Genomic DNA, 12,058 nt, shown 5'->3' on the forward strand with positions numbered 1-12,058 from the left:
ACCTCAGATTCACTTGTTATTTTGCTTCGGCAATTGATGCAAAGCAACAAAACGAGTTTTTGATAAATATTACAGAGATCGGTGCACTTAAATTATCGCTCCCAAATATGTATCTTTCAGGCCCGACTGATTCTACTCCGCCCAGCGCCGATCGCAAATCTTCGGTTAGCTACATGTATAATCACAAATTGTTTTACTGGTACGTATCAATAAAAGACTAGTACCGTTAACAATACAATTTCCACAAGTAAAATACTCAATCAAGTTTACTAAAATTTACATCTTAGTGATGATTGAAAGAATGTACATACATATAACAAAAAATTTCGAGCAGTTCTCCAATATTAATAGGGTCAAGTATTTTATATAGTTTTTTATATCTTAAACACAGTGGCGTTCTTTAGTGAGAGCAGGTGAACTATTACATCCCTTGAATTTTTAAACAAAACAAATTATCTGGCGGCTAACTGTGAAAGTCAAAAATAAACTTAAATATTTTTTTTCATGATTTGCGGGCTATGGTGTCTGACAGTGGGTACTCCCCGATCAACGCTGGTCTAATGAGCAATAACAGATCGTTGATGTATTTATCCTTTAACATTAAATTGAAGGTAGGGAAAGCTGTATTTCGAGCGTCTTCATCAGGGTATAATACTTATCGACTGAGCAAGTGTTTTAGTTTGCTCACAGCCTGTAAGTAAATTATTTACCGTCGCTGCTTCAATGAGCAATGCGTTTTCGCTTTGATGAAAAAATAGCAGTGAAAAATCGGCCGATGCCGAAGTTAGGTTTAGAAAATTAAAGAAGTTATAAGAAAATTTAAACTGTAGATTTATCAGGACAATTTGTGGATTTGTCGATGCGATGTTAAAGATTCTTTGTTTTGATAGAAAACTTAATTCATCTTAGTAAGAATGCATATTATGCAAATGATTCATTGAATGTTTTAGATTCATAATAAAGAAGGGAAAAACTCCAGTAATTTTAAAATTATGCATGCCCTTTGTGAATTATAATGGGCGAACAGAGACCTTTTTGTAGTAGGAATATTGTACTTTTCTAAATGCAATTTAAAAAAATTCAGTTCCAGTTAATTAATTACGAATGAATGATAATCGTAACAAACGGAATAAATAAAATAAAAATCAGATTAGTTTTATTTAAATTTGAAATAAACTCAATCAGGTAAAAGCAATGCGTTGCTATTGGAATGTAAGTACGTCCCTGAATTAAATTGAGAAAATCGATTAATGATCTACATGAGTTGGTCGATTTCGTAATATTTCAGCCTTATAATATGTTAAGATGTTGGCGTTAACAATAAGAAACTTTCCAATTTTTAAGGATGGGCAATAAGCATGATGGGTTAGTATAATAATCCAATACTACAACTAAATATTAATACAACAAAACAATGTAGCCTTTTTTTCTTTTATCAATCTTAGGTTATAATAATTACTGGGAACTGTCGAAATTCTATCAGTTTACTTGCAAATCAAATAATATAGATACATTTTACACTTATGCGAATAAAGTTTTGATACTTTTAAACAATCACAGACGTAAAATTATTACAATCGGAACAATTCATAAATGATCACCCTGGCGGACAGTCCGGAATCTGTTCGCGGTCGATGCACTACATTGAATTTTCTGTTGTTCACAGCAATTAAGTTTTGGCATCACATTGAACTTTTTGTTTATGTCATGTGTTCTTAATGACCTAGCCTGAATGTACCTAAGTTATACTTTGTACCTAAGTTACACTTTTTTGCTATTATCAATTCTTGGTTAACAACTAACGAAGTTATACGTATATCGCTTTTAATGCAATAATATAATGGCTAACACAAATTTTGAAATAAATTACAAAACTGCTATATTTTGCTGATTTTGTAACCCTTTCTGTGTCAGTTTGAGACTTCACTGTTATGTCATATGTTTCTGTAATCGAAACAGCAGTTTCTTGACCCCACTGCGTCCCGCCATCACTAATTACACTCATTTAAACACAATTAACAGTAAATCAACTCTTCAATTAAGAAAAATAAGTCCAGCCAAATCCTTTTAGGACACAATTAAAAAACGAATTATTTGTTTCTTCAGATATTAATAACAGTTTCTACGGTAGATTAAGTTTTAATTGAAAGTGGAAAGCAGTTTTTAATTTTAATTGATCGTAACATAAATGCGTGTAAACAGTACGTTTTATAGACCCGAAAGCTTAACATTTTCTAAAATTTTATGTTTTATTGTAACGTAAACGTTCACCATATTTGATAAACGTTTTATAAATAAATTAAAGGAAACCTGTTTCTTTTCTACTACCATCTCATTCAAATAAATTATTTGCTTTATCTCATTTTAATTTATTTAATGCACAAAAAATGAATGTAAAACGAAACCAAAGCAGATAATGTACACAATCCACAGTCCGCAATAAAACTGTCGCATTTATTTTCCTAATTGTATGTACAGTTTTTCTCGACAACTCTTCTATTTTTGTAGGCACTTTTTATTTTTGGCTGGTGGATTATTATTTATGCACGTACCGCCACTGAGTTTATTAAATTTCAATTTATTCTTCGTGCTGTCTATATTTGAACAAGAAAAATGAAACAATTGTAGTAGTATTTAGATGAGAATAAAAGAAATAAACCAATGTACATACGCTGGCAAAGTTAAAGTTCGTGACATAGGATTTTCTTTTTGTTTTCCATCATACAAATTAATAGTGTTGGCTTGCTGATCGTTGGTCACGACAGGAAATTTTCCGTTTCGGTTTAATGATAATTAAAGACTATCGCGAGATTAATTCCACGTTTTACCTTGTTTGGTGTGGTTCAATACCTGTGTCTTCTCGTTGTTATGCTTTTTATTTGGTTTCAATATTTATTAAAGAAACGGATACCTTTAATCAATGGTGGCTCACGCCTTAAAAATTGGTGAAGACTTCCAATGAATCGAGATAACTAAACCTAATAATACAATAATATACTTAAGAGTACTTTTGGCAATCGTGAATACCATTGATTTTGTTTTGGTCTTGGTTTTGTTCAATCGAGTGTTAATAGTTAAATTAGTCAAAGTTTGAGCTTGCATAAGTATATGCACTAATTCTTCTTCTTCTAGTGTCGTGCAGACTCCTACATAGGCGTTCATCGTTTTCTTATCATATGGTTCTATTCATTTCAGCATGTTGTAGTGTTTGGAAGTCCTTTATCCTTATCCATTGGCGGAATTTTTTTAGCCATGGTACTCTTTTTCAGTCTTTTCTTCTTCTACCTCCTTCAATTTTACCTTGCAGAACGAGACGTTGAAAGTGGTAGCATGTTGTAGTGTTTGGAACTCCTTTATTCCTGTCCACTGTCGGATTTTTCTGCCTATTCCTCTTCTTCCTCCTTCAATTTTAACTTGCAGAATGAGACGTTGAAAGTGGTAGCATGTTGTAGTGTTTGGAACTCCTTTATTCCTGTCCACTGTCGGATTTTTCTGCCTATTCCTCTTCTTCCTCCTTCAATTTTAACTTGCAGAATGAGACGTTGAAAGTGGTAGCGTTCTGATATTTTTGAAGAGTTCTCATTCTGTTAGATCGGCTCTCCGAAGAACGTCCTCATTTTTCACATGATCGACCCAAGACACCCCCAACATCCACCTCAGAATCCACGTTTCAAAGACTTCGATATTGTTGATTATTGGTATTTTCGGCGTCCATGCCTCAACACCGTACAGGAGAACAGACCAGACATAGCATTTTACCATCCTATATCTAAATTTGAAATTCAGATTCTTGTCTATAAGAAATTTTCCAAGTCTTAAGAACGTAGTTCTGACCTGTTCGATCCTACATCTGATCTCTTGATTCTCTCTCGTCAACCATGTATCCCAAGTATTTCAACAGCGTAATCTGTTCGATGTTCTCTTCATTAATATGTATACGAGTATGAGGAATATCGTTCCTAATACAATCATAAACTTGGTGTTGCTGATGCTAATTACTAAACCTATCTTTGACTTTCTTTATTGATCAGATTTAGTAGACTTTGGAGATCATGTGCATTATCTACTAATATCACAGTATCATTCGCATACCGGATATTGTTAATTGGGATTCCTTTTACTACAATTCCGAAGGGACTATTGAGATTGGTTCGGAGAATGCTTTTTCTACATGCAGGTTGAACAAAATTGAGGACAGAATACATCCTTGGCGGACGCCTTTTTTAATATTAAAATCTTCTGTTGTTCCAGTGTTACTTATTCGAATTTCCGCTTTTTGGTGCCAATATAGAGTACCGATCAACCTTACATCTTTTCCATCCAGCCCAAATTCTCTAAGATATGTTATCAGAGGATTATGTTTAACGTTGTCAAATGCCTTCTCGTAATCAATGAAACACACATGGACATCTTTTCTTTAATCTTGGCAGTTCTGAGCCAATGTTTGGAGGCTGAAGATGACTTTTCTGGTTCCGAATCCGCTCTCAAATCCGAATTGATTGACTCCACTCACTTCTTCACATTTTTTATAAAGCCTTTTATGTAGAACTCGAAGAAAAAGTTTTGGAAAGTAATAATGCAACAATAAAACGATATTACAGACTAACCCCGCCAAAAGTATAGTACTTAATACATATTTTTCAAATTACGTACTAACACTTTGGTCTCTTTCTTTTGACCGATTATTTATTTACTTTTGGTCTTATTGTTTTATCTTGTAAGTACAGCTACGTAGAACTCAGCATCAGTATTACTCTTGTCAGGGTCTAAATGAAATTTCTCATTTTGCTAACTCTTTCCCTTTAAAAGCTGGTGCCCATTAAATATACAATGTTTTTTTTGTCTACTTCGCACGGTTATAATATTCAATGAAAATGATTAACATCTTTTTGGTGTATTACAAAGGCGAGATGAAGAAATAATTTCTATTCATAAAGCACATGAGAGTAGATTTAGTAAAGGAAAACGAACAAATGGTGTTTGATTGTCGTAAAATCGTTGTTAAAGTTAAAGTAAAAAACATATTGTTAGTTTCAATTCGGTCATGTTGGCTAAATTAGCATATAATTTGTCTATTCACCGCATGACTTGTCTTGAAAACGTCGGGTCAGTGGGTCAATTTCTATTGTGACATGCATGTCAATAGTGATCAAGAAACACTAATAAAAGTTTAACAATTTAACCACAATATTGTTTTCGAATTAATTCTTCTATTAAAATTATCATTGCTCTTATTTAAATGAGTGATATAGGTACTGCACCATAGTAAAAAATTACAAAAATTATTACTTAGTATTTACTCTGTTATAAATTATTGATTAAATTCTTATAGCCTATAATCACTTTTCTTGCATTTTAATAAACATAATTTGCAAATGAAAAGGTTACAATTGATAGCCAAAAAAATGAATTTTAGAGGCTTGTTTATATTTTTGTAGTAAAATTGGATTTATGACTCAATCCACAAGAGAACATTTTTTTGAGTACCTTAAAAATTAATCGTTTGTTCATCACTTTCCAGGTTTTTGTAAAACTTATTCTAAAATTGAACAGAATAAAAACACCGTGTTTCGTTGCCAAGATATTTATTTTAATAATTGAGCAATCTTCCGAATAAATATCTCATGGGTTATTGCACTGTAGAAATTCATTCTAACTGCTTTCTATCTACTAACACGAACGCGTTATAAAAATTTACATTTATGCTGCAAATTAGCGCATTTAAATTTATTTTTGCTTTATTCTGTATTATGCAGAATAATGAACTTAATGTTTGTAATGCTTGTTGAAAAGCAGCAGCGCATCTATCATAAGAGCAATGGAATCACCACGGAATACTGCACTTAACCTTATTGTCGACCTTTTGCTCTTTCTCAGCAGTTGCAGCTGCAGATCTTCAGAGCGTTGTGGAAGTTGGGGTATATTATTAAATAATTTCTGGCTAAAACAGTATCTATTACGTACATTCCGTTACCAATTTATGTAAAAGATATTTAACTTTCACTGTGTTCTAAAAAACTTTGCATTATGAGCTATTAATTGATATTTTATAAATGTTGTATGTAGTTTGTCCGAACGTTCCGCTAAAGTTCCGAATTCACCAACCTCATAAGGGTTATGCTAGGCTTCCATCCCCTGTTTATGAGGAAGGTTTCGGTTTTCAGCTGCAGGGATTGGTTTCAAAGATATGAGGGTTAAATGACTATCGTCCTAAAGGACTCAATATGGAACGGCAGAACGGTAGGCTCAGAATATTACAGATTTTTTCTGAATGCCCTACATCTATAGAATTGTAGAATGTTTTAGGATTTTCTAGAAGGTTGAAGAAATTTCCCGAAAGATAATTCATTTTTCCTGAGCGAAGCGAGAGTAATTCGTCTTGTTGTAAATCAAAGTGATTCTTTAATCAAGAAAACTAATAAGACTAATCACGTCTTATTAAGCCGTCAGAAACAGGAGTTAAGAGTAGATATAGACCTAGATTAGATTACTGTTCGCAAATAGTTAAGGATGTGGGACGTTCTAGTTTTAGGGAAATGCGAAGATTAGCTTAGGACTGACGACCTTATGATGATGATGTAAATTCTATGTTTGATGAATGTTTTGTCTTACTTGTATAGTAGGAAGGAATGTGAAGATTATTTCTTATACAGATAGGGCAAACTGCTTACCAAACATAAAAATTACGCATTTGTTTGTCGGCGTTTTTTTCTTTATCTGTTGAACGAGCGAAAATTTATAATTGGTATGGAAAATGATTTTTCAACCATGACTGTGAAAATATCACTTGTTTCTCTAAAAACTGTCATAAAATAAGCGACTTTCCAAATATTTTGAACAAAGACAACATCCCTCATATGTTATAGATTGTATTCATTATTTATTTAATAAATTATCCCAATGAAGATAGGAAGTTTTATGATCACCTTTTCCGAACTATTTAAAAACTGATTGATAAAGAAGTAAAAGCTATTGCCAAGAAACAGAAAGAAACAAGACTGCGGAAAAGCCATTAGTACTAGTCAAATGTTTAGCAAGGTATTGATGTTTTAAAATTTAAAAATCAAAAACTACTAAACTGTAAATATAAACCTCATATCTGCAAAAGTCATTTAAGACAAAAAATAAAAGGCATTTTGCATTTTTTTGTATTTCTTATTTTATTATACCTATATTTCGATGCGTTGTAAAATGAATGATGCACCACAGGTAGATAAACAGGTACAAAAGAACTGATCGTGAGCTTCATCGAAAGCTAAGGACTACGATAATAACATGAGGCAAACTGCATGCTCCCAACTAATACAACAAGCGAGTCTCACACTTCCCTTTGCTTTCAGACTGCCTCTGCCTAGTATATCAAGTGGTCGAGGTCATAGCGGCTGGTAGTTGCCGACGAGTTTCGTCGTCGTTTTGTAGTATTCGCGTGCTCTCTCTGCTCGGTTCGTTCGTTCGATAAATAATTTTATACGTGTAACGTACAAATTTAGCTTTTCCTTTCGTTAATTTATTTGTTATTGATGTACTTACAATATTTTTAGTTTTAACAATTTAATCGTTGAGTGTTTACGTGTTTACACATATTCAAAGGTTGATACTGCTTTTGCTACTACACATTTATTCCTATTTTGGTAAGATTTTAAATAACTACGTTCACTGTAATAATATGCTTGAAAAAATTAACACACAAAAATGTTGCCGTTCAGTAATTTAAACGGAGGCAATACGAACAGCTGATAACAAGTTATTGATTTAATGCATATAATGTATTATCTCACTGATGGTACATATCGTGTTTCTGTTTGATACTGGTACCTAGGTAACCTGTGCTTTTTTTCAAGTTCAGTGCTCAAGGTAGCATTAAAAAACTAAATATGTATACCTACCTATACCAAAATGTAGGTGGTTATACAGAATTAAAAATTAATAATAGGTAATCTCTTCAATTTATTTAATCTTACAGATATTCAGCGGTTTTATAGCTGAGCCTACGAATGTGCTTTTTAAAAAGAAGTTTTCCTTGAGAGCTAGTTACCTATTATTGATTATTTTCTGTTCTTCACGGGATACACAAAATCTATAAATAATAGAAACCCACTGAAGAAAACTCGTCGTTAGGAAATTTAAAGGAAATTTCAATAAACAAGTAAATATTTTAATTAATAACTAGTTCAGAAAGGGATATAGGTACATATAGGTACATAAAATACATAAATGCAGGTTGTTGAAAACGACTGCATCTTTTTGGTAAATTGCAAGTCGTTCTGAAAATACGTTTGCTTAGAGCTTGGCAATTTTCCACCATAATTTTTTAAAATATCGCTTAAGGAGCCGTTGCTATGAATGTACCAAAATATCACTTTCATCTTCATTTCCAGAAACATGTCATAAATTATAAATTTTCCTTCCGCCAGTATTTTTGTATTCTTCAGCTACTTAAAAAATTTGACGGCTAGAATATTGAGATTGAACGTTGAAGAAATTTTCGTATTGAGATTGAGCGGCGAAGAAATTTTCATTCATTAATTTTATTAATGCCATTTGTATCATAGAAAGAACTAATAAAACATGAAAAAAAAAAATAGTACCGTCTGTATGCCTACCCGCTTCCTACTTATATGTCTAAGTGTTGTTTCAAATGGATTTAACTATAATAAAGTAGGTAAATATACATTGACTTCTACGTTTTGTAAAATGTACGCACCTATCATCAATTAACTACTGTATTGATTTGTTGAATGAAGCGATAAAGTTACATCACGTATTTCTATATACGTGTGTATATGTATCAGTAATGATAATGATGATATCAGTTTTTTTCAAGGACAGCTACGTCAATTTGATAGTTTCATTTATTTACAAACATTCATTAAATAAATCTTGTTCCAAAGGTTGTATAATAAAATGTGTAACCATTTTCTAGTAACAAATGAGAAGGAATCCATTTGCTTAAAGAAAAAACAAAATGTTGCCTATAAGTACCATTATTTTTGCAATTAGGTAGTGACCATTTGAAATGCATTTTGAATTGCAGTGACAATTTCGTCAATAATTAAAATAATTCGTGCCGACAATATTATCATTAGCGACAACAAGTACCTATAGGGAGCAATATCTAATCTTAAAAAGGTTAGGAACCTCTAATTCAAAAAGTGAAACCTGGAAATAATATCTAATGTTAGTTATCTTATCTGCCTACATCAATAAAGACATTGTAGGAATTGTGTAAATTTTTAGTGTAATATGGAAAATAGCAAAAAAGTTATTAAGTTAGAATCATGAGGTTACGGTAAGAAGACAACACTACCGAAGTAATTATTTTGTGATAGATAAAGTAGTCGGCAAAGAATGAGATATTCAGCTGTTTTGGGGGCAGAACCAGGACCGCGAAGACCGGATGGAGAAGCTGAAGGACAAAGATGGTGAGCAACTAAAAATCACGACACCCAGACAAAATGTCATACCGTGTGTGAAGAATGTAAACTGGCTCAAACGAATATTTGTTTGCAAGTACTAACATCGAAACCCGAATATACCTAGGGAAAATCAAGGAAATTGACAAATCAATAATTTGGAAACAAAACCTTAAGACAGTCCTACTCAGAACTTAAAAAACCAAAATACGAGGTTGGGCTGATCAAAATCGAAGGGAAAATATACCTGGAATTGTCTAAAAAGTCAAACAAGAAATAAACCCGGACAAGGCAGGAATGAAAGTCTAAAAAGTAGCAAAAACGGAAAGAAACGGCCAACTTCTGCTTACCATACAAAGTGGACCTGAAAGATTGTGATTTTTATACGAGAAATATTCGAAAAGATTCTTGAAGTAAAAGCATTGTTGCTGATGAACAAAAGGATTATACACTTAAAGGACTTAACAGTCATCGAAGAGAAAATTAGAGAAAACATGATAGGCTATCTAAGTCTGAGAGTTTTGAACTACAAGCCCTTCGACTGATGTATAGAAAGAAACAAACAAAACTCATGAGTGAAATGGATACTTCATATATCACCCGACTGCAGATATCAAAATAGGGTGAGCGAAATGCAGAATAAAGTACGGGCACGTTAAAGCCCAGTGTATAAGGAATCCTTATCTGTTAAATTCGGTAAACCCGGAGATAAAGCTGGTAACCAACCCTGCTGCGTGTAATGCAAACAAGGACATCAATCAGGCGGATTTAAACGCATGAAGAATAAAAGTAGAGACATAAAGGAGGGACTGAACAAAAAAAAACATCGACTATGATTAAGATTTTTCAAATCAACACACAGAGACTATATTCGGCACGTAACAATTTCAACAATACTCCTAGTGATAAGGTGGATGAGCCAAAACCAGCTCCAATTAATACGGCATAAATTTGAGGCAATGCTCATTGCAGCAAAAATAACTTCAAGTGCAGGATAGTAGGTTGCTCCAAAAGAGGCACTAAAATATTTAGGGCGAAATGGTAAAGGAGGAGTTTTGGCAAGTAAGAGTAGGGCACTATCTTCCTACAGGAAGAAAACAACAGTAAAATTGGCATATGTGCAGGTCTTCCAAACAAAAATTAAAAAACATAAATTTTCCTTAATTCCAATTTCATCTAACCTGAACATAATTGATCGCACTGTATCATTTAATTTGGAGGATCTTAAGTCCAACTACGAAAAATATTAAGAAATTGTGAACGATGGACTATCATATTTTTCATGAAATTATCCAATATCTGGCACATGCTACGAAAGGCTTATGTTTCTTGAAGGCAAAAAGTGGTTTAAAACTTTTAAAATTCATTTAACATAATTACCTCCAATTAACATATACTTATGTCAGTAATAATATTCGAAGCATTTCGAAAAGACTTAATCGAGCGATATTTATTAACTACAAATATATTTGTTTATAACCACAAAGCCGCTGATTGCACTTTAACACCTGCTGTATCTAACAAGCANTGAACAAAAAAAAAACATCGACTATGATTAAGATTTTTCAAATCAACACACAGAGACTATATTCGGCACGTAACAATTTCAACAGTACTCCTAGTGATAAGGTGGATGAGCCAAAACCAGCTCCAATTAATACGGCATAAATTTGAGGCAATGCTCATCACAGCAAAAATAACTCCAAGTGCATAGTTGCTCCAAAAAAGGCACTAAAATACTTACTTTAAACATCTACTTATGTCGGTAATAATATTCGAAGCATTTCGAAAAGACTTAATCGAGCGATATTTATTAACTACAAATATATTTGTTTATAACCACAAAGCCGCTGATTGCACTTTAACACCTGCTGTATCTAACAAGCAGGAGTATTTATAGAGAACTCTCTCCGTCGTTAATGACAGTTACATTAATTCGATTTGTTTTTGTTTTCTTTTTTTTTTCACTCTGTACTTCTACTCGCTGCTCACTTCTGTACGACGTTAGAACAAAATATAAAATAAACATGCAGCAGGCAATTATTTATTTATCATTGTTGGGTACGTACTTTCTTATTACGACCTACATAGATCTGGTTTATTGTGTTTAGTGAGTTCATTGTGACACATCCACATACACAATACATGTCTTGTTATTACGTGTATTTTGTCGCTGTGTAATTTTCATTGCCAATGTATGAGCTGCTATTTTTAAAACTTACCTCACTTGACTCGTGTCAAGTTTAATGGATATTAAAAATCTTGTGTCTCTTCTCGCCTGTTACCTGCACACTTTATTGAGCCTTTTCATCTTCATAAACGAGAATGAATAACACAGCAAATGAGCAGGTGATAACGCTAAAATAAACTAGTGTGTTTTACACAATTAACGAACTGTTTAAATAAAAAATCTGGCGTCAGTAAACAGGCATATGTATATAGATAGTGTAAAAATATTTGTAAGTGTATGGATAGTTTCGAAATATGTATGCAAGTACTTTAGGTATATGGGCCAAGGAAAATTTTGGAAAATCAATGTTGTCAGATGAATTTCGTTTTATTCCAGTTTTATTACAAGAATTTCCTCAAGGCCCCTAGATCTAAGGACATTTCCCTAGGTCAGGAAAGCTAGTCAATAATCGAAT

At 32.8% G+C, this 12,058-nt stretch overlaps 1 protein-coding gene across 1 annotated transcript in view; it reads left to right on the plus strand.

Moving 5' to 3' along the window:
• The first annotated feature begins 7,362 nt into the window (after nucleotides 1-7,362).
• The window catches only part of LOC108744557 (MICAL-like protein 2), a 37,534-nt gene continuing 32,838 nt past the window's right edge, over nucleotides 7,363-12,058 (plus strand). The window contains exon 1 of the mRNA XM_018480391.1: nucleotides 7,363-7,631. The gene's annotated coding sequence lies outside the window, so the exon portion shown is untranslated. The remainder of the gene's footprint in view (nucleotides 7,632-12,058) is intronic.

The sequence above is a fragment of the Agrilus planipennis genome, unplaced genomic scaffold (genome assembly GCF_000699045.2).
Source record: "Agrilus planipennis isolate EAB-ADULT unplaced genomic scaffold, Apla_2.0 scaffold28, whole genome shotgun sequence".
NCBI lineage: Eukaryota > Metazoa > Arthropoda > Insecta > Coleoptera > Buprestidae > Agrilus > Agrilus planipennis.